The sequence below is a fragment of the Symphalangus syndactylus genome, chromosome 24, assembly GCF_028878055.3.
Source record: "Symphalangus syndactylus isolate Jambi chromosome 24, NHGRI_mSymSyn1-v2.1_pri, whole genome shotgun sequence".
NCBI classification, from domain to species: domain Eukaryota; kingdom Metazoa; phylum Chordata; class Mammalia; order Primates; family Hylobatidae; genus Symphalangus; species Symphalangus syndactylus.
Window position 1 is genome coordinate 74,984,069 of NC_072446.2, and position 22,479 is coordinate 75,006,547.

Sequence of the window (22,479 nt, forward strand, 5' to 3'; positions counted from 1 at the left end):
TACAGAAAGAGTGTTTCAGAACGGCTCAATCAAAAGTTAGGTTCAACTCTGTTAGTTGAATGCACAGAACAGAAAGAAGTTTCATACAATGCTTCTGTGTAGTTTATATTTGAACATATTCTTTTTTCCACTATTACCCACTTAGTGCTACGAATGTCCAGTTGCATTTTCTACAGACAGAGTGTTTCAAAACTGCTCAATCAAAAGTATGGTTTAACTCTGTTAGCTGAATGCTCAGATCAGAAAGAAGTTTCACAGAATGCTTCTGTGTAGTTTATATTTGAATATATTTCTTTTTCCACTACTACGCTCTTAGCGCTCCAAATGTCCAGTTGCATTTTCTACAGAAAGAGTGTTCAGATCTGCTCAATCAAAAGTATGGTTTAACTCTGTTAGCTGAATGCACAGATCAGAAAGAAGTTTCACCGAATGATTCTGTGTAGTTTATATTTGAAGACATTCCTTTTTCCACTATTAACCTCTTAGCGCTCCGAATCTCCACTTGCATTTTCTACAGAAAGAGTGTTTCAGAACGGCTCAATCAAAACTAAGGTTCAACTCTTTTAGTGAACAAACAGAACAGAAAGAAGTTTCACACAATTCTTCTGTGTAGTTTTTATTTGTAGACATTCTTTTTCCCAATATAGGCCTCTTAACTCTCAGAATGTCCAATTGCAGTTTCTACAGAAAGAGTGTTTCAGAACGGCTCAATCAAAAGTAAGGTTCAACTCTGTTAGTTGAATGCACAGAACAGAAAGAATTTTCACAGAATGCTACTGTGTAGTTTATATTTGAATATATTCCTTTTTCCACTATTACCCTCTTAGCGCTCCGAATGTCCACTTGAATTTTCTACAGAAAGAGTGTTCAGAACTGCGCAATCAAAAGTATGGTTTAACTCTGTTAGCTTAATGAACATATCAAAAATAAGTTTCACACAATGCTTCTGTGTAGTTTTTGTTTGAAGATATTATTTTTCCCAATATAGGCCTCTTAGCGCTCAGAATGTCCAATTGCAGTTTCTACAGAAAGAGTGTTTCAGAAAGGCTCAATCAAATGTAAGGTTCAACTCTGTTAGTTGAATGCACAGAACAGAAAGAAGTTTCATACAATGCTTCTGTGTAGTTTATATTTGAACATATTCTTTTTTCCACTATTACCCACTTAGCGCTACGAATGTCCAGTTGCATTTTCTACAGACAGAGTGTTTCAAAACTGCTCAATCAAAAGTATGGTTTAACTCTGTTAGCTGAATGCTCAGATCAGAAAGAAGTTTCACAGAATGCTTGTGTGTAGTTTATATTTGAATATATTCCTTTTTCCACTACTACTCTCTTAGCGCTCCAAATGTCCAGTTGCATTTTCTACAGAAAGAGTGTTCAGATCTGCTCAATCAAAAGTATGGTTTAACTCTGTTAGCTGAATGCACAGATCAGAAAGAAGTTTCACCGAATGATTCTGTGTAGTTTATATTTGAAGACATTCCTTTTTCCACTATTACCCTCTTAGCGCTCCGAATCTCCACTTGCATTTTCTACAAAAAGAGTGTTTCATAACTGCTCAATGAAAAATATGCTTTATCTCTGTTAACTGAATTTACAGATCGAAAATAAGTTTCACAGAATGCATCTGTGTAGTTTTTATTTGAAGATATTCTTTTTCCCAATGTAGGCCTCTTAGCGCTTAGCATGTCCAATTGCAGTTTCTACAGAAACAGTGTTTAAGAATGGCTCAATCAAAAGTAAGGTTCAACTCTGTTGGTTGAATGCACAGAACAGAAAGAATTTTCACAGAATGCTACTGTGTAGTTTATATTTGAATATATTCCTTTTTCCACTATTACCCTCTTAGCGCTCCGAATGTCCACTTGCATTTTCTACAGAAAGAGTGTCCAGATCTGCGCAATCAAAAGTATGGTTTAACCCTGTTAGCTTAATGAACATATCAGAAATAAGTTTCAAACAATGCTTCTGTGTAGTTTTTATTTGAAGATATTTTTTTTCCCAATATAGGCCTCTTAGCGCTCAGAATGTCCAATTGCAGTTTCTACAGAAAGAGTGTTTCAGAAAGGCTCAATCAAAAGTAAGGTTCAACTCTGTTAGTTGAATGCACAGAACAGAAAGAAGTTTCATACAATGTTTCTGTGTAGTTTATATTTGAACATATTCTTTTTTCCTCTATTACCCCCTTAGCGCTACGAATGTCCAGTTGCATTTTCTACAGACAGAGTGTTTCAAAACTGCTCAATCAAAAATATGGTTTAACTCTGTTAGCTGAATGCTCAGATCAGAAAGAAGTTTCACAGAATGCTTCTGTGTAGTTTATATTTGAATATATTCCTTTTTCCACTACTACTCTCTTAGCGCTCCAAATGTACAGTTGCATTTTCTACAGAAAGAGTGTTCAGATCTGCTCAATCAAAAGTATGGTTTAACCCTGTTAGCTGAATGCACAGATCAGAAAGAAGTTTCACAGAATGATTCTGTGTAGTTTATATTTGGAGACATTCCTTTTTCCACTATTACCCTCTTAGCGTTCCGAATCTCCACTTGCATTTTCTACAGAAAGAGTGTTTCAGAACGGCTCAATCAAATCTAAGGTTCAACTCTTTTAGTTGAACAAACAGAACAGAAAGTAGTTTCACACAATTCTTCTCTGTAGTTTTTATTTGTAGACATTCTTTTTCCCAATATAGGCCTCTTAGCGCTCAGAATGTCCAATTGCAGTTTCTACAGAAAGAGTGTTTCAGAACGGCTCAATCAAAAGTAAGGTTCAACTCTGTTAGTTGAATGCACAGAACAGAAAGAAGTTTCATACAATGCTTCTATGTAGTTTATATTTGAACATATTCTTTTTTCCACTATTACCCACTTAGCGCTACGAATGTCCAGTTGCATTTTCTACAGAGAGAGTGTTTCAAAACTGCTCAATCAAAAGTATGGTTTAACTCTGTTAGCTGTATGCTCAGATCAGAAAGAAGTTTCACAGAATGCTTCTGTGTAGTTTATATTTGAATATATTCCTTTTTCCACTACTACGCTCTTAGCGCTCCAAATGTCCAGTTGCATTTTCTACAGAAAGAGTGTTCAGATCTGCTCAATCAAAAGTATTTTTTAACTCTGTTTGCTGAATGCCCAGATCAGAAAGAAGTTTCACCGAATGATTCTGTGTAGTTTATATTTGAAGACATTCCTTTTTCCACTATTACCCTCTTAGCGCTCCGAATCTCCACTTGCATTTTCTACAAAAAGAGTGTTTCATAACTGCTCAATGAAAAATATGTTTTATCTCTGTTAACTGAATTTACAGATCAGAAATAAGTTGCACAGAATGCATCTGTGTAGTTTTTATTTGAAGATATTCTTTTTCCCAATGTAGGCCTCTTAGCGCTTAGCATGTCCAATTGCAGTTTCTACAGAAAGAGTGTTTCAGAACGGCTCAATCAAAAGTAAGGTTCAACTCGGTTAGTTGAATGCACAGAACAGAAAGAAGTTTCATACAATGCTTCTGTGTAGTTTATATTTGAACATATTCTTTTTTCCACTATTACCCACTTAGCGCTACGAATGTCCAGTTGCATTTTCTACAGACAGAGTGTTTCAAAACTGCTCAATCAAAAGTATGGTTTAACTCTGTTAGCTGAATGCACAGATCAGAAAGAAGTTTCACCGAATGATTCTGTGTAGTTTATATTTGAAGACATTCCTTTTTCCAGTATTACCCTCTTAGCGCTCCGAATCTCCACTTGCATTTTCTACAAAAAGAGTGTTTCATAACTGCTCAATCAAAAATATGTTTTGTCTCTGTTAACTGAAATTACAGATCAGAAATAAATTTCACAGAATGCATCTGTGTAGTTTTTATTTGAAGATATTCTTTTTCCCAATGTAGGCCTCTTAGCGCTTAGCATGTCCAATTGCAGTTTCTACAGAAAGAGTGTTTCAGAACGGCTCAATCAAAAGTAAGGTTCAACTCTGTTAGTTGAATGCACAGAACAGAAAGAATTTTCACAGAATGCTACTGTGTAGTTTATATTTGAATATATTCCTTTTTCCACTATTACCCTCTTAGCGCTCCGAATGTCCACTTGCATTTTCTACAGAAAGAGTGTTCAGAACTGCGCAATCAAAAGTATGGTTTAACTCTGTTAGCTTAATGAACATATCAGAAATAAGTTTCACACAATGCTTCTGTGTAGTTTTTATTTGAAGATATTATTTTTCCCAATATAGGCCTCTTAGCGCTCAGAATGTCCAATTGCTGTTTCTACAGAAAGAGTGTTTCAGAAAGGCTCAATCAAAAGTAAGGTTCAACTCTGTTAGTTGAATGCACAGAACAGAAAGAAGTTTCATACAATGCTTCTGTGTAGTTTATATTTGAACATATTCTTTTTTCCACTATTACCCACTTAGCGCTACGAATGTCCAGTTGCATTTTCTACAGACAGAGTGTTTCAAAACTGCTCAATCAAAAGTATGGTTTAACTCTGTTAGCTGAATGCTCAGATCAGAAAGAAGTTTCACAGAATGCTTCTGTGTAGTTTATATTTGAATATATTCCTTTTTCCACTACTACTCTCTTAGCGCTCCAAATGTCCAGTTGCATTTTCTACAGAAAGAGTGTTCAGATCTGCTCAATCAAAAGTATGGTTTAACTCTGTTAGCTGAATGCACAGATCAGAAAGAAGTTTCACCGAATGATTCTGTGTAGTTTATATTTGAAGACATTCCTTTTTCCACTATTACCCTCTTAGCGCTCTGAATCTCCACTTGCATTTTCTACAGAAAGAGTGTTTCAGAACGGCTCAATCAAAACTAAGGTTCAACTCTTTTAGTTGAACAAACAGAACAGAAAGAATTTTCACACAATTCTTCTGTGTAGTTTTTATTTGTAGACATTCTTTTTCCCAATATAGGCCTCTTAACGCTCAGAATGTCCAATTGCAGTTTCTACAGAAAGAGTGTTTCAGAACGGCTCAATCAAAAGTAAGGTTCAACTCTGTTAGTTGAATGCACAGAACAGAAAGAAGTTTCATACAATGCTTCTGTGTAGTTTATATTTGAACATATTCTTTATTCCACTATTACCCACTTAGCGCTACGAATGTCCAGTTGCATTTTCTACAGACAGAGTGTTTCAAAACTGCTCAATCAAAAGTATGGTTTAACTCTGTTAGCTGTATGCTCAGATCAGAAAGAAGTTTCACAGAATGCTTCTGTGTAGTTTATATTTGAATATATTCCTTTTTCCACTACTACGCTCTTAGCGCTCCAAATGTGCAGTTGCATTTTCAACAGAAAGAGTGTTCAGATCTGCTCAATCAAAAGTATGGTTTAACTCTGTTAGCTGAATGCACAGATCAGAAAGAAGTTTCACCGAATGATTCTGTGTAGTTTATATTTGAAGACATTCCTTTTTCCACTATTACCCTCTTAGCGCTCCGAATCTCCACTTGCATTTTCTACAAAAAGAGTGTTTCATAACTGCTCAATGAAAAATATGTTTTATCTCTGTTAACTGAATTTACAGATCAGAAATAAGTTTCACAGAATGCATCTGTGTAGTTTTTATTTGAAGATATTCTTTTTCCCAATGTAGGCCTCTTAGCGCTTAGCATGTCCAATTGCAGTTTCTACAGAAACAGTGTTTCAGAATGGCTCAATCAAAAGTAAGGTTCAACTCTGTTGGTTGAATGCACAGAACAGAAAGAATTTTCACAGAATGCTACTGTGTAGTTTATATTTGAATATATTCCTTTTTCCACTATTACCCTCTTAGCGCTCCGAATGTCCACTTGCATTTTCTACAGAAAGAGTGTTCAGATCTGCGCAATCAAAAGTATGGTTTAACCCTGTTAGCTTAATGAACATATCAGAAATAAGTTTCAAACAATGCTTCTGTGTAGTTTTTATTTGAAGATATTTTTTTTCCCAATATAGGCCTCTTAGCGCTCAGAATGTCCAATTGCAGTTTCTACAGAAAGAGTGTTTCAGAAAGGCTCAATCAAAAGTAAGGTTCAACTCTGTTAGTTGAATGCACAGAACAGAAAGAAGTTTCATACAATGTTTCTGTGTAGTTTATATTTGAACATATTCTTTTTTCCTCTATTACCCCCTTAGCGCTACGAATGTCCAGTTGCATTTTCTACAGACAGAGTGTTTCAAAACTGCTCAATCAAAAATATGGTTTAACTCTGTTAGCTGAATGCTCAGATCAGAATGAAGTTTCACAGAATGCTTCTGTGTAGTTTATATTTGAATATATTCCTTTTTCCACTACTACTCTCTTAGCGCTCTAAATGTCCAGTTGCATTTTCTACAGAAAGAGTGTTCCGATCTGCTCAATCAAAAGTATGGTTTAACCCTGTTAGCTGAATGCACAGATCAGAAAGAAGTTTCACAGAATGATTCTGTGTAGTTTATATTTGGAGACATTCCTTTTTCCACTATTACCCTCTTAGCGCTCCGAATCTCCACTTGCATTTTCTACAGAAAGAGTGTTTCAGAACGGCTCAATCAAAACTAAGGTTCAACTCTTTTAGTTGAACAAACAGAACAGAAAGTAGTTTCACACAATTCTTCTGTGTAGTTTTTATTTGTAGACATTCTTTTTCCCAATATAGGCCTCTTAGCGCTCAGAATGTCCAATTGCAGTTTCTACAGAAAGAGTGTTTCAGAACGGCTCAATCAAAAGTTAGGTTCAACTCTGTTAGTTGAATGCACAGAACAGAAAGAAGTTTCATACAATGCTTCTGTGTAGTTTATATTTGAACATATTCTTTTTTCCACTATTACCCACTTAGTGCTACGAATGTCCAGTTGCATTTTCTACAGACAGAGTGTTTCAAAACTGCTCAATCAAAAGTATGGTTTAACTCTGTTAGCTGAATGCTCAGATCAGAAAGAAGTTTCACAGAATGCTTCTGTGTAGTTTATATTTGAATATATTTCTTTTTCCACTACTACGCTCTTAGCGCTCCAAATGTCCAGTTGCATTTTCTACAGAAAGAGTGTTCAGATCTGCTCAATCAAAAGTATGGTTTAACTCTGTTAGCTGAATGCACAGATCAGAAAGAAGTTTCACCGAATGATTCTGTGTAGTTTATATTTGAAGACATTCCTTTTTCCACTATTAACCTCTTAGCGCTCCGAATCTCCACTTGCATTTTCTACAGAAAGAGTGTTTCAGAACGGCTCAATCAAAACTAAGGTTCAACTCTTTTAGTGAACAAACAGAACAGAAAGAAGTTTCACACAATTCTTCTGTGTAGTTTTTATTTGTAGACATTCTTTTTCCCAATATAGGCCTCTTAACTCTCAGAATGTCCAATTGCAGTTTCTACAGAAAGAGTGTTTCAGAACGGCTCAATCAAAAGTAAGGTTCAACTCTGTTAGTTGAATGCACAGAACAGAAAGAATTTTCACAGAATGCTACTGTGTAGTTTATATTTGAATATATTCCTTTTTCCACTATTACCCTCTTAGCGCTCCGAATGTCCACTTGAATTTTCTACAGAAAGAGTGTTCAGAACTGCGCAATCAAAAGTATGGTTTAACTCTGTTAGCTTAATGAACATATCAAAAATAAGTTTCACACAATGCTTCTGTGTAGTTTTTGTTTGAAGATATTATTTTTCCCAATATAGGCCTCTTAGCGCTCAGAATGTCCAATTGCAGTTTCTACAGAAAGAGTGTTTCAGAAAGGCTCAATCAAATGTAAGGTTCAACTCTGTTAGTTGAATGCACAGAACAGAAAGAAGTTTCATACAATGCTTCTGTGTAGTTTATATTTGAACATATTCTTTTTTCCACTATTACCCACTTAGCGCTACGAATGTCCAGTTGCATTTTCTACAGACAGAGTGTTTCAAAACTGCTCAATCAAAAGTATGGTTTAACTCTGTTAGCTGAATGCTCAGATCAGAAAGAAGTTTCACAGAATGCTTGTGTGTAGTTTATATTTGAATATATTCCTTTTTCCACTACTACTCTCTTAGCGCTCCAAATGTCCAGTTGCATTTTCTACAGAAAGAGTGTTCAGATCTGCTCAATCAAAAGTATGGTTTAACTCTGTTAGCTGAATGCACAGATCAGAAAGAAGTTTCACCGAATGATTCTGTGTAGTTTATATTTGAAGACATTCCTTTTTCCACTATTACCCTCTTAGCGCTCCGAATCTCCACTTGCATTTTCTACAAAAAGAGTGTTTCATAACTGCTCAATGAAAAATATGCTTTATCTCTGTTAACTGAATTTACAGATCGAAAATAAGTTTCACAGAATGCATCTGTGTAGTTTTTATTTGAAGATATTCTTTTTCCCAATGTAGGCCTCTTAGCGCTTAGCATGTCCAATTGCAGTTTCTACAGAAACAGTGTTTAAGAATGGCTCAATCAAAAGTAAGGTTCAACTCTGTTGGTTGAATGCACAGAACAGAAAGAATTTTCACAGAATGCTACTGTGTAGTTTATATTTGAATATATTCCTTTTTCCACTATTACCCTCTTAGCGCTCCGAATGTCCACTTGCATTTTCTACAGAAAGAGTGTCCAGATCTGCGCAATCAAAAGTATGGTTTAACCCTGTTAGCTTAATGAACATATCAGAAATAAGTTTCAAACAATGCTTCTGTGTAGTTTTTATTTGAAGATATTTTTTTTCCCAATATAGGCCTCTTAGCGCTCAGAATGTCCAATTGCAGTTTCTACAGAAAGAGTGTTTCAGAAAGGCTCAATCAAAAGTAAGGTTCAACTCTGTTAGTTGAATGCACAGAACAGAAAGAAGTTTCATACAATGTTTCTGTGTAGTTTATATTTGAACATATTCTTTTTTCCTCTATTACCCCCTTAGCGCTACGAATGTCCAGTTGCATTTTCTACAGACAGAGTGTTTCAAAACTGCTCAATCAAAAATATGGTTTAACTCTGTTAGCTGAATGCTCAGATCAGAAAGAAGTTTCACAGAATGCTTCTGTGTAGTTTATATTTGAATATATTCCTTTTTCCACTACTACTCTCTTAGCGCTCCAAATGTACAGTTGCATTTTCTACAGAAAGAGTGTTCAGATCTGCTCAATCAAAAGTATGGTTTAACCCTGTTAGCTGAATGCACAGATCAGAAAGAAGTTTCACAGAATGATTCTGTGTAGTTTATATTTGGAGACATTCCTTTTTCCACTATTACCCTCTTAGCGTTCCGAATCTCCACTTGCATTTTCTACAGAAAGAGTGTTTCAGAACGGCTCAATCAAATCTAAGGTTCAACTCTTTTAGTTGAACAAACAGAACAGAAAGTAGTTTCACACAATTCTTCTCTGTAGTTTTTATTTGTAGACATTCTTTTTCCCAATACAGGCCTCTTAGCGCTCAGAATGTCCAATTGCAGTTTCTACAGAAAGAGTGTTTCAGAACGGCTCAATCAAAAGTAAGGTTCAACTCTGTTAGTTGAATGCACAGAACAGAAAGAAGTTTCATACAATGCTTCTATGTAGTTTATATTTGAACATATTCTTTTTTCCACTATTACCCACTTAGCGCTACGAATGTCCAGTTGCATTTTCTACAGAGAGAGTGTTTCAAAACTGCTCAATCAAAAGTATGGTTTAACTCTGTTAGCTGTATGCTCAGATCAGAAAGAAGTTTCACAGAATGCTTCTGTGTAGTTTATATTTGAATATATTCCTTTTTCCACTACTACGCTCTTAGCGCTCCAAATGTCCAGTTGCATTTTCAACAGAAAGAGTGTTCAGATGTGCTCAATCAAAAGTATGGTTTAACTCTGTTAGCTGAATGCACAGATCAGAAAGAAGTTTCACCGAATGATTCTGTGTAGTTTATATTTGAAGACATTCCTTTTTCCACTATTACCCTCTTAGCGCTCCGAATCTCCACTTGCATTTTCTACAAAAAGGGTGTTTCATAACTGCTCAATCAAAAATGTGTTTTAGCTCTGTTAACTGAATTTACAGATCAGAAATAAGTTTCACAGAATGCATCTGTGTAGTTTTTATTTGAAGATATTCTTTTTCCCAATGTAGGCCTCTTAGCGCTTAGCATGTCCAATTGCAGTTTCTACAGAGAGTGTTTCAGAACGGCTCAATCAAAAGTAAGGTTCAACTCTGTTAGTTGAATGCACAGAACAGAAAGAATTTTCACAGAATGCTACTGTGTAGTTTATATTTGAATATATTACTTTTTCCACTATTACCCTCTTAGCGCTCCGAATGTCCACTTGCATTTTCTACAGAAAGAGTGTTCAGAACTGCGCAATCAAAAGTATGGTTTAACTCAGTTAGCTTAATGAACATATCAGAAATAAGTTTCACACAATGCTTCTGTGTAGTTTTTATTTGAAGATATTATTTTTCCCAATAGAGGCCTCTTAGCGCTCAGAATGTCCAATTGCTGTTTCTACAGAAAGAGTGCTTCAGAAAGGCTCAATCAAAAGTAAGGTTCAACTCTGTTAGTTGAATGCACAGAACAGAAAGAAGTTTCATACAATGCTTCTGTGTAGTTTATATTTGAACATATTCTTTTTTCCACTATTACCCACTTAGCGCTACGAATGTCCAGTTGCATTTTCTACAGACAGAGTGTTTCAAAACTGCTCAATCAAAAGTATGGTTTAACTCTGTTAGCTGAATGCTCAGATCAGAAAGAAGTTTCACAGAATGCTTCTGTGTAGTTTATATTTGAATATATTCCTTTTTCCACTACTACTCTCTTAGCGCTCCAATTGTCCAGTTGCATTTTCTACAGAAAGAGTGTTCAGATCTGCTCAATCAAAAGTATGGTTTAACTCTGTTAGCTGAATGCACAGATCAGAAAGAAGTTTCACCGAATGATTCTGTGTAGTTTATATTTGAAGACATTCCTTTTTCCACTATTACCCTCTTAGCGCTCTGAATCTCCACTTGCATTTTCTACAGAAAGAGTGTTTCAGAACGGCTCAATCAAAACTAAGGTTCAACTCTTTTAGTTGAACAAACAGAACAGAAAGAATTTTCACACAATTCTTCTGTGTAGTTTTTATTTGTAGACATTCTTTTTCCCAATATAGGCCTCTTAACGCTCAGAATGTCCAATTGCAGTTTCTACAGAAAGAGTGTTTCAGAACGGCTCAATCAAAAGTAAGGTTCAACTCTGTTAGTTGAATGCACAGAACAGAAAGAAGTTTCATACAATGCTTCTGTGTAGTTTATATTTGAACATATTTTTTATTCCACTATTACCCACTTAGCGCTACGAATGTCCAGTTGCATTTTCTACAGACAGAGTGTTTCAAAACTGCTCAATCAAAAGTATGGTTTAACTCTGTTAGCTGTATGCTCAGATCAGAAAGAAGTTTCACAGAATGCTTCTGTGTAGTTTATATTTGAATATATTCCTTTTTCCACTACTACGCTCTTAGCGCTCCAAATGTGCAGTTGCATTTTCAACAGAAAGAGTGTTCAGATCTGCTCAATCAAAAGTATGGTTTAACTCTGTTAGCTGAATGCACAGATCAGAAAGAAGTTTCACCGAATGATTCTGTGTAGTTTATATTTGAAGACATTCCTTTTTCCACTATTACCCTCTTAGCGCTCCGAATCTCCACTTGCATTTTCTACAAAAAGAGTGTTTCATAACTGCTCAATGAAAAATATGTTTTATCTCTGTTAACTGAATTTACAGATCAGAAATAAGTTTCACAGAATGCATCTGTGTAGTTTTTATTTGAAGATATTCTTTTTCCCAATGTAGGCCTCTTAGCGCTTAGCATGTCCAATTGCAGTTTCTACAGAAACAGTGTTTCAGAATGGCTCAATCAAAAGTAAGGTTCAACTCTGTTGGTTGAATGCACAGAACAGAAAGAATTTTCACAGAATGCTACTGTGTAGTTTATATTTGAATATATTCCTTTTTCCACTATTACCCTCTTAGCGCTCCGAATGTCCACTTGCATTTTCTACAGAAAGAGTGTTCAGATCTGCGCAATCAAAAGTATGGTTTAAACCTGTTAGCTTAATGAACATATCAGAAATAAGTTTCAAACAATGCTTCTGCGTAGTTTTTATTTGAAGATATTTTTTTTCCCAATATAGGCCTCTTAGCGCTCAGAATGTCCAATTGCAGTTTCTACAGAAAGAGTGTTTCAGAAAGGCTCAATCAAAAGTAAGGTTCAACTCTGTTAGTTGAATGCACAGAACAGAAAGAAGTTTCATACAATGTTTCTGTGTAGTTTATATTTGAACATATTCTTTTTTCCTCTATTACCCCCTTAGCGCTACGAATGTCCAGTTGCATTTTCTACAGACAGAGTGTTTCAAAACTGCTCAATCAAAAATATGGTTTAACTCTGTTAGCTGAATGCTCAGATCAGAATGAAGTTTCACAGAATGCTTCTGTGTAGTTTATATTTGAATATATTCCTTTTTCCACTACTACTCTCTTAGCGCTCTAAATGTCCAGTTGCATTTTCTACAGAAAGAGTGTTCCGATCTGCTCAATCAAAAGTATGGTTTAACCCTGTTAGCTGAATGCACAGATCAGAAAGAAGTTTCACAGAATGATTCTGTGTAGTTTATATTTGGAGACATTCCTTTTTCCACTATTACCCTCTTAGCGCTCCGAATCTCCACTTGCATTTTCTACAGAAAGAGTGTTTCAGAACGGCTCAATCAAAACTAAGGTTCAACTCTTTTAGTTGAACAAACAGAACAGAAAGTAGTTTCACACAATTCTTCTGTGTAGTTTTTATTTGTAGACATTCTTTTTCCCAATATAGGCCTCTTAGCGCTCAGAATGTCCAATTGCAGTTTCTACAGAAAGAGTGTTTCAGAACGGCTCAATCAAAAGTTAGGTTCAACTCTGTTAGTTGAATGCACAGAACAGAAAGAAGTTTCATACAATGCTTCTGTGTAGTTTATATTTGAACATATTCTTTTTTCCACTATTACCCACTTAGTGCTACGAATGTCCAGTTGCATTTTCTACAGACAGAGTGTTTCAAAACTGCTCAATCAAAAGTATGGTTTAACTCTGTTAGCTGAATGCTCAGATCAGAAAGAAGTTTCACAGAATGCTTCTGTGTAGTTTATATTTGAATATATTCCTTTTTCCATTACTACTCTCTTAGCGCTCCAAATGTCCAGTTGCATTTTCTACAGAAAGAGTGTTCAGATCTGCTCAATCAAAAGTATGGTTTAATTCTGTTAGCTGAATGCACAGATCAGAAAGAAGTTTCACAGAATGATTCTGTGTAGTTTATATTTGGAGACATTCCTTTTTCCACTATTACCCTCTTAGCGCTCCGAATCTCCACTTGCATTTTCTACAGAAAGAGTGTTTCAGAACGGCTCAATCAAAACTATGGTTCAACTCTTTTAGTTGAACAAACAGAACAGAAAGAAGTTTCACACAATTCTTCTGTGTAGTTTTTATTTTTAGACATTCTTTTTCCCAATATAGGCCTCTTAGCTCTCAGAATGTCCAATTGCAGTTTCTACAGAAAGAGTGTTTCAGAACGGCTCAATCAAAAGTAAGGTTCAACTCTGTTAGTTGAATGCACAGAACAGAAAGAAGTTTCATACAATGCTTCTGTGTAGTTTATATTTGAACATATTCTTTTTTCCACTATTACCCACTTAGCGCTATGAATGTCCAGTTGCATTTTCTACAGACAGAGTGTTTCCAATCTGCTCAATCAAAAGTATGGTTTAACTCTGTTAGCTGAATGCTCAGATCAGAAAGAAGTTTCACAGAATGCTTCTGTGTAGTTTATATTTGAATATATTCCTTTTTCCACTACTACGCTCTTAGCGCTCCAAATGTCCAGTTGCATTTTCTACAGAAAGAGTGTTCAGATCTGCTCAATCAAAAGTATGGTTTAACTCTGTTAGCTGAATGCACAGATCAGAAAGAAGTTTCACCGAATGATTCTGTGTAGTTTATATTTGAAGACATTCCTTTTTCCACTATTAACCGCTTAGCGCTCCGAATCTCCACTTGCATTTTCTACAGAAAGAGTGTTTCAGAACGGCTCAATCAAAACTAAGGTTCAACTCTTTTAGTGAACAAACAGAACAGAAAGAAGTTTCACACAATTCTTCTGTGTAGTTTTTATTTGTAGACATTCTTTTTCCCAATATAGGCCTCTTAACTCTCAGAATGTCCAATTGCAGTTTCTACAGAAAGAGTGTTTCAGAACGGCTCAATCAAAAGTAAGGTTCAATTCTGTTAGTTGAATGCACAGAACAGAAAGAATTTTCACAGAATGCTACTGTGTAGTTTATATTTGAATATATTCCTTTTTCCACTATTACCCTCTTAGCGCTCCGAATGTCCACTTGAATTTTCTACAGAAAGAGTGTTCAGAACTGCGCAATCAAAAGTATGGTTTAACTCTGTTAGCTTAATGAACATATCAAAAATAAGTTTCACACAATGCTTCTGTGTAGTTTTTGTTTGAAGATATTATTTTTCCCAATATAGGCCTCTTAGCGCTCAGAATGTCCAATTGCAGTTTCTACAGAAAGAGTGTTTCAGAAAGGCTCAATCAAATGTAAGGTTCAACTCTGTTAGTTGAATGCACAGAACAGAAAGAAGTTTCATACAATGCTTCTGTGTAGTTTATATTTGAACATATTCTTTTTTCCACTATTACCCACTTAGCGCTACGAATGTCCAGTTGCATTTTCTACAGACAGAGTGTTTCAAAACTGCTCAATCAAAAGTATGGTTTAACTCTGTTAGCTGAATGCTCAGATCAGAAAGAAGTTTCACAGAATGCTTGTGTGTAGTTTATATTTGAATATATTCCTTTTTCCACTACTACTCTCTTAGCGCTCCAAATGTCCAGTTGCATTTTCTACAGAAAGAGTGTTCAGATCTGCTCAATCAAAAGTATGGTTTAACTCTGTTAGCTGAATGCACAGATCAGAAAGAAGTTTCACCGAATGATTCTGTGTAGTTTATATTTGAAGACATTCCTTTTTCCACTATTACCCTCTTAGCGCTCCGAATCTCCACTTGCATTTTCTACAAAAAGAGTGTTTCATAACTGCTCAATGAAAAATATGCTTTATCTCTGTTAACTGAATTTACAGATCGAAAATAAGTTTCACAGAATGCATCTGTGTAGTTTTTATTTGAAGATATTCTTTTTCCCAATGTAGGCCTCTTAGCGCTTAGCATGTCCAATTGCAGTTTCTACAGAAACAGTGTTTAAGAATGGCTCAATCAAAAGTAAGGTTCAACTCTGTTGGTTGAATGCACAGAACAGAAAGAATTTTCACAGAATGCTACTGTGTAGTTTATATTTGAATATATTCCTTTTTCCACTATTACCCTCTTAGCGCTCCGAATGTCCACTTGCATTTTCTACAGAAAGAGTGTCCAGATCTGCGCAATCAAAAGTATGGTTTAACCCTGTTAGCTTAATGAACATATCAGAAATAAGTTTCAAACAATGCTTCTGTGTAGTTTTTATTTGAAGATATTTTTTTTCCCAATATAGGCCTCTTAGCGCTCAGAATGTCCAATTGCAGTTTCTACAGAAAGAGTGTTTCAGAAAGGCTCAATCAAAAGTAAGGTTCAACTCTGTTAGTTGAATGCACAGAACAGAAAGAAGTTTCATACAATGTTTCTGTGTAGTTTATATTTGAACATATTCTTTTTTCCTCTATTACCCCCTTAGCGCTACGAATGTCCAGTTGCATTTTCTACAGACAGAGTGTTTCAAAACTGCTCAATCAAAAATATGGTTTAACTCTGTTAGCTGAATGCTCAGATCAGAAAGAAGTTTCACAGAATGCTTCTGTGTAGTTTATATTTGAATATATTCCTTTTTCCACTACTACTCTCTTAGCGCTCCAAATGTACAGTTGCATTTTCTACAGAAAGAGTGTTCAGATCTGCTCAATCAAAAGTATGGTTTAACCCTGTTAGCTGAATGCACAGATCAGAAAGAAGTTTCACAGAATGATTCTGTGTAGTTTATATTTGGAGACATTCCTTTTTCCACTATTACCCTCTTAGCGTTCCGAATCTCCACTTGCATTTTCTACAGAAAGAGTGTTTCAGAACGGCTCAATCAAATCTAAGGTTCAACTCTTTTAGTTGAACAAACAGAACAGAAAGTAGTTTCACACAATTCTTCTCTGTAGTTTTTATTTGTAGACATTCTTTTTCCCAATATAGGCCTCTTAGCGCTCAGAATGTCCAATTGCAGTTTCTACAGAAAGAGTGTTTCAGAACGGCTCAATCAAAAGTAAGGTTCAACTCTGTTAGTTGAATGCACAGAACAGAAAGAAGTTTCATACAATGCTTCTATGTAGTTTATATTTGAACATATTCTTTTTTCCACTATTACCCACTTAGCGCTACGAATGTCCAGTTGCATTTTCTACAGAGAGAGTGTTTCAAAACTGCTCAATCAAAAGTATGGTTTAACTCTGTTAGCTGTATGCTCAGATCAGAAAGAAGTTTCACAGAATGCTTCTGTGTAGTTTATATTTGAATATATTCCTTTTTCCACTACTACGCTCTTAGCGCTCCAAATGTGCAGTTGCATTTTCAACAGAAAGAGTGTTCAGATCTGCTCAATCAAAAGTATGGTTTAACTCTGTTAGCTGAATGCACAGATCAGAAAGTAGTTTCACCGAATGATTATGTGTAGTTTATATTTGAAGACATTCCTTTTTCCACTATTACCCTCTTAGAGCTCCGAATCTCCACTTGCATTTTCTACAAAAAGAGTGTTTCATAACTGCTCAATGAAAAATATGTTTTATCTCTGTTAACTGAATTTACAGATCAGAAATAAGTTTCACAGAATGCATCTGTGTAGTTTTTATTTGAAGATATTCTATTTCCCAATGTAGGCCTCTTAGCGCTTAGCATGTCCAATTGCAGTTTCTACAGAAACAGTGTTTCAGAATGGCTCAATCAAAAGTAAGGTTCAACTCTGTTGGTTGAATGCACAGAACAGAAAGAATTTTCACAGAATGCTACTGTGTAGTTTATATTTGAATATATTCCTTTTTCCACTATTACCCTCTTAGCGCTCCGAATGTCCACTTGCATTTTCTACAGAAAGAGTGTTCAGATCTGCGCAATCAAAAGTATGGTTTAACCCTGTTAGCTTAATGAACATATCAGAAATAAGTTTCAAACAATGCTTCTGTGTAGTTTTTATTTGAAGATATTTTTTTTCCCAATATAGGCCTCTTAGCGCTCAGAATGTCCAATTGCAGTTTCTACAGAAAGAGTGTTTCAGAAAGGCTCAATCAAAAGTAAGGTTCAACTCTGTTAGTTGAATGCACAGAACAGAAAGAAGTTTCATACAATGTTTCTGTGTAGTTTATATTTGAATATATTCTTTTTTCCTCTATTACCCCCTTAGCGCTACGAATGTCCAGTTGCATTTTCTACAGACAGAGTGTTTCAAAACTGCTCAATCAAAAATATGGTTTAACTCTGTTAGCTGAATGCTCAGATCAGAAAGAAGTTTCACAGAATGCTTCTGTGTAGTTTATATTTGAATATATTCCTTTTTCCACTACTACTCTCTTAGCGCTCCAAATGTCCAGTTGCATTTTCTACAGAAAGAGTGTTCAGATCTGCTCAATCAAAAGTATGGTTTAACCCTGTTAGCTGAATGCACAGATCAGAAAGAAGTTTCACAGAATGATTCTGTGTAGTTTATATTTGGAGACATTCCTTTTTCCACTATTACCCTCTTAGCGCTCCGAATCTCCACTTGCATTTTCTACAAAAAGAGTGTTTCATAACTGCTCAATCAAAAATATGTTTTATCTCTGTTAACTGAATTTACAGATCAGAAATAAGTTTCACAGAATGCATCTGTGTACTTTTTATTTGAAGATATTCTTTTTCCCAATGTAGGCCTATTAGCGCTTAGCATGTCCAATTGCAGTTTCTACAGAGAGAGTGTTTCAGAACGGCTCAATCAAAAGTAAGGTTCAACTCTGTTAGTTGAATGCACAGAACAGAAAGAATTTTCACAGAATGCTACTGTGTAGTTTATATTTGAATATGTTCCTTTTTCCACTATTACCCTCTTAGCGCTCCGAATGTCCACTTGCATTTTCTACAGAAAGAGTGTTCAGAACTGCGCAATCAAAAGTATGGTTTAACTCAGTTAGCTTAATGAACATATCAGAAATAAGTTTCACACAATGCTTCTGTGTAGTTTTTATTTGAAGATATTATTTTTCCCAATAGAGACCTCTTAGCGCTCAGAATGTCCAATTGCAGTTTCTACAGAAAGAGTGTTTCAGAAAGGCTCAATCAAAAGTAAGGTTCAACTCTGTTAGTTGAATGCACAGAACAGAAAGAAGTTTCATACAATGCTTCTGTGTAATTTATATTTGAACATATTCTTTTTTCCACTATTACCCACTTAGCGCTACGAATGTCCAGTTGCATTTTCTACAGACAGAGTGGTTCAAATCTGCTCAATCAAAAGTATGGTTTAACTCTGTTAGCTGAATGCTCAGATCAGAAAGAAGTTTCACAGAATGCTTCTGTGTAGTTTATATTTGAATATATTCCTTTTTCCACTACTAATCTCTTAGCGCTCCAAATGTCCAGTTGCATTTTCTACAGAAAGAGTGTTCAGATCTGCTCAATCAAAAGTATGGTTTAACTCTGTTAGCTGAATGCACAGATCAGAAAGAAGTTTCTCAGAATGATTCTGTGTAGTTTATATTTGGAGACATTCCTTTTTCCACTATTACCCTCTTAGCGCTCCGAATCTCCACTTGCATTTTCTACAGAAAGAGTGTTTCAGAACGGCTCAATCAAAACTAAGGTTCAACTCTTTTAGTTGAACAAACAGAACAGAAAGAAGTTTCACACAATTCTTCTGTGTCGTTTTTATTTGTAGACATTCTTTTTCCCAATATAGGCCTCTTAGCGCTCAGAATGTCCAATTGCAGTTTCTACAGAAAGAGTGTTTCAGAACGGCTCAATCAAAAGTAAGGTTCAATTCTGTTAGTTGAATGCACAGAACAGAAAGAAGTTTCATACAATGCTTCTGTGTAGTTTATATTTGAACATATTCTTTTTTCCACTATTACCCACTTAGCGCTACGAATGTCCAGTTGCATTTTCTACAGACAGAGTGTTTCAAAACTGCTCAATCAAAAGTATGGTTTAACTCTGTTAGCTGAATGCTCAGATCAGAAAGAAGTTTCACAGAATGCTTCTGTGAAGTTTATATTTGAATATATTCCTTTTTCCACTACTACGCTCTTAGCGCTCCAAATGTCCAGTTGCATTTTCAACAGAAAGAGTGTTCAGATCTGCTCAATCAAAAGTATGGTTTAACTCTGTTAGCTGAATGCACAGATCAGAAAGAAGTTTCACCGAATGATTCTGTGTAGTTTATATTTGAAGACATTCCTTTTTCCACTATTACGCTCTTAGCGCTCCGAATCTCCACTTGCATTTTCTACAAAAAGAGTGTTTCATAACTGCTCAATCAAAAATATGTTTTATCTCCGTTAACTGAATTTACAGATCAGAAATAAGTTTCACAGAATGCATCTGTGTAGTTTTTATTTGAAGATATTCTTTTTCCCAATGTAGGCCTCTTAGCGCTTAGCATGTCCAGTTGCCGTTTCTACAGAAAGAGTGTTTCAGAACGGCTCAATCAAAAGTAAGGTTCAACTCTGTTAGTTGAATGCACAGTACAGAAAGAATTTTCACAGAATGCTACTGTGTAGTTTATATTTGAATATATTCCTTTTTCCACTATTACCCTCTTAGCGCTCCGAATGTCCACTTGCATTTTCTACAGAAAGAGTGTTCAGATCTGCTCAATCAAAAGTATGGTTTAACTCTGTTAGCTGAATGCACAGATCAGAAAGAAGTTTCACAGAATGATTCTGTGTAGTTTATATTTGGAGACATTCCTTTTTCCACTATTACCCTCTTAGCGCTCCGAATCTCCACTTGCATTTTCTACAGAAAGAGTGTTTCAGAACGGCTCAATCAAAACTAAGGTTCAACTCTTTTAGTTGAACAAACAGAACAGAAAGAAGTTTCACACAATTCTTCTGTGTCGTTTTTATTTGTAGACATTCTTTTTCCCAATATAGGCCTCTTAGCGCTCAGAATGTCCAATTGCAGTTTCTACAGAAAGAGTGTTTCAGAACGGCTCAATCAAAAGTAAGGTTCAATTCTGTTAGTTGAATGCACAGAACAGAAAGAAGTTTCATACAATGCTTCTGTGTAGTTTATATTTGAACATATTCTTTTTTCCACTATTACCCACTTAGCGCTACGAATGTCCAGTTGCATTTTCTACAGACAGAGTGTTTCAAAACTGCTCAATCAAAAGTATGGTTTAACTCTGTTAGCTGAATGCTCAGATCAGAAAGAAGTTTCACAGAATGCTTCTGTGAAGTTTATATTTGAATATATTCCTTTTTCCACTACTACGCTCTTAGCGCTCCAAATGTCCAGTTGCATTTTCAACAGAAAGAGTGTTCAGATCTGCTCAATCAAAAGTATGGTTTAACTCTGTTAGCTGAATGCACAGATCAGAAAGAAGTTTCACCGAATGATTCTGTGTAGTTTATATTTGAAGACATTCCTTTTTCCACTATTACGCTCTTAGCGCTCCGAATCTCCACTTGCATTTTCTACAAAAAGAGTGTTTCATAACTGCTCAATCAAAAATATGTTTTATCTCCGTTAACTGAATTTACAGATCAGAAATAAGTTTCACAGAATGCATCTGTGTAGTTTTTATTTGAAGATATTCTTTTTCCCAATGTAGGCCTCTTAGCGCTTAGCATGTCCAGTTGCCGTTTCTACAGAAAGAGTGTTTCAGAACGGCTCAATCAAAAGTAAGGTTCAACTCTGTTAGTTGAATGCACAGTACAGAAAGAATTTTCACAGAATGCTACTGTGTAGTTTATATTTGAATATATTCCTTTTTCCACTATTACCCTCTTAGCGCTCCGAATGTCCACTTGCATTTTCTACAGAAAGAGTGTTCAGAACTGCGCAATCAAAAGTATGGTTTAACTCTGTTAGCTTAATGAACATATCAGAAATAAGTTTCACACAATGCTTCTGTGTAGTTTTTATTTGAAGATATTATTTTTCCCAATAGAGGCCTCTTAGCGTTCAGAATGTAGAATTGCAGTTTCTACAGAAAGAGTGTTTCAGAAAGGCTCAATCAAAAGTAAGTTTCAACTCTGTTAGTTGAATGCACAGAACAGAAAGAAGTTTCATACAATGCTTCTGTGTAGTTTATATTTGAACATATTCTTTTTTCCACTATTACCCACTTAGCGCTACGAATGTCCATTTGCATTTTCTACAGACAGAGTGTTTCAACACTGCTCAATCAACAGTATGGTTTAACTCTGTTAGCTGAATGCTCAGATCAGAAAGAAGTTTCAGAGAATGCTTCTGTGTAGTTTATTTTTGAATATATTCCTTTTTCCAATACTACTCTCTTAGCGCTCCAAATGTCCAGTTGCATTTTCTACAGAAAGAGTGTTCAGATCTGCTCAATCAAAAGTATGGGTTAACCCTGTTAGCTGAATGCACAGATCAGAAAGAAGTTTCACAGAATGATTCTGTGTAGTTTATATTTGGAGACATTCCTTTTTCCACTATTACCCTCTTAGCGCTCCGAATCTCCACTTGCATTTTCTACAGAAAGAGTGTTTCAGAACGGCTCAATCAAAACTAAGGTTCAACTCTTTTAGTTGAAAAAACAGAACAGAAAGAAGTTTCACACAATTCTTCTGTGTAGTTTTTATTTGTAGACATTCTTTTTCCCAATATAGGCCTCTTAGCGCTCAGAATGTCCAATTGCAGTTTCTACAGAAAGAGTGTTTCAGAACGGCTCAATCAAAAGTAAGGTTCAACTCTGTTAGTTGAATGCACAGAACAGAAAGAAGTTTCATACAATGCTTCTGTGTAGTTTATATTTGAACATATTCTTTTTTCCACTATTACTCACTTAGCGCTACGAATGTCCAGTTGCATTTTCTACAGACAGAGTGTTTCAAAACAGCTCAATCAAAAGTATGGTTTAACTCTGTTAGCTGAATGCTCAGATCAGAAAGAATTTTCACAGAATGCTTCTGTGTAGTTTATATTTGAATATATTCTTTTTTCCACTACTACTCTCTTAGCGCTCCAAATGTCCATTTGCATTTTCTACAGAAAGAGTGTTCAGATCTGCTCAATCAAAAGTATGGTTTAACTCTGTTAGCTGAATGCACAGATCAGAAAGAAGTTTCACAGAATGATTCTGTGTAGTTTATATTTGGAGACATTACTTTTTCCACTATTACCCTCTTAGCGCTCCGAATCTCCACTTGCATTTTCTACAGAAAGAGTGTTTCAGAACGGCTCAATCAAAACTAAGGTTCAACTCTTTTAGTTGAACAAACAGAACAGAAAGAAGTTTCACACAATGTTTCTGTGTAGTTTTTATTTGTAGACATTCT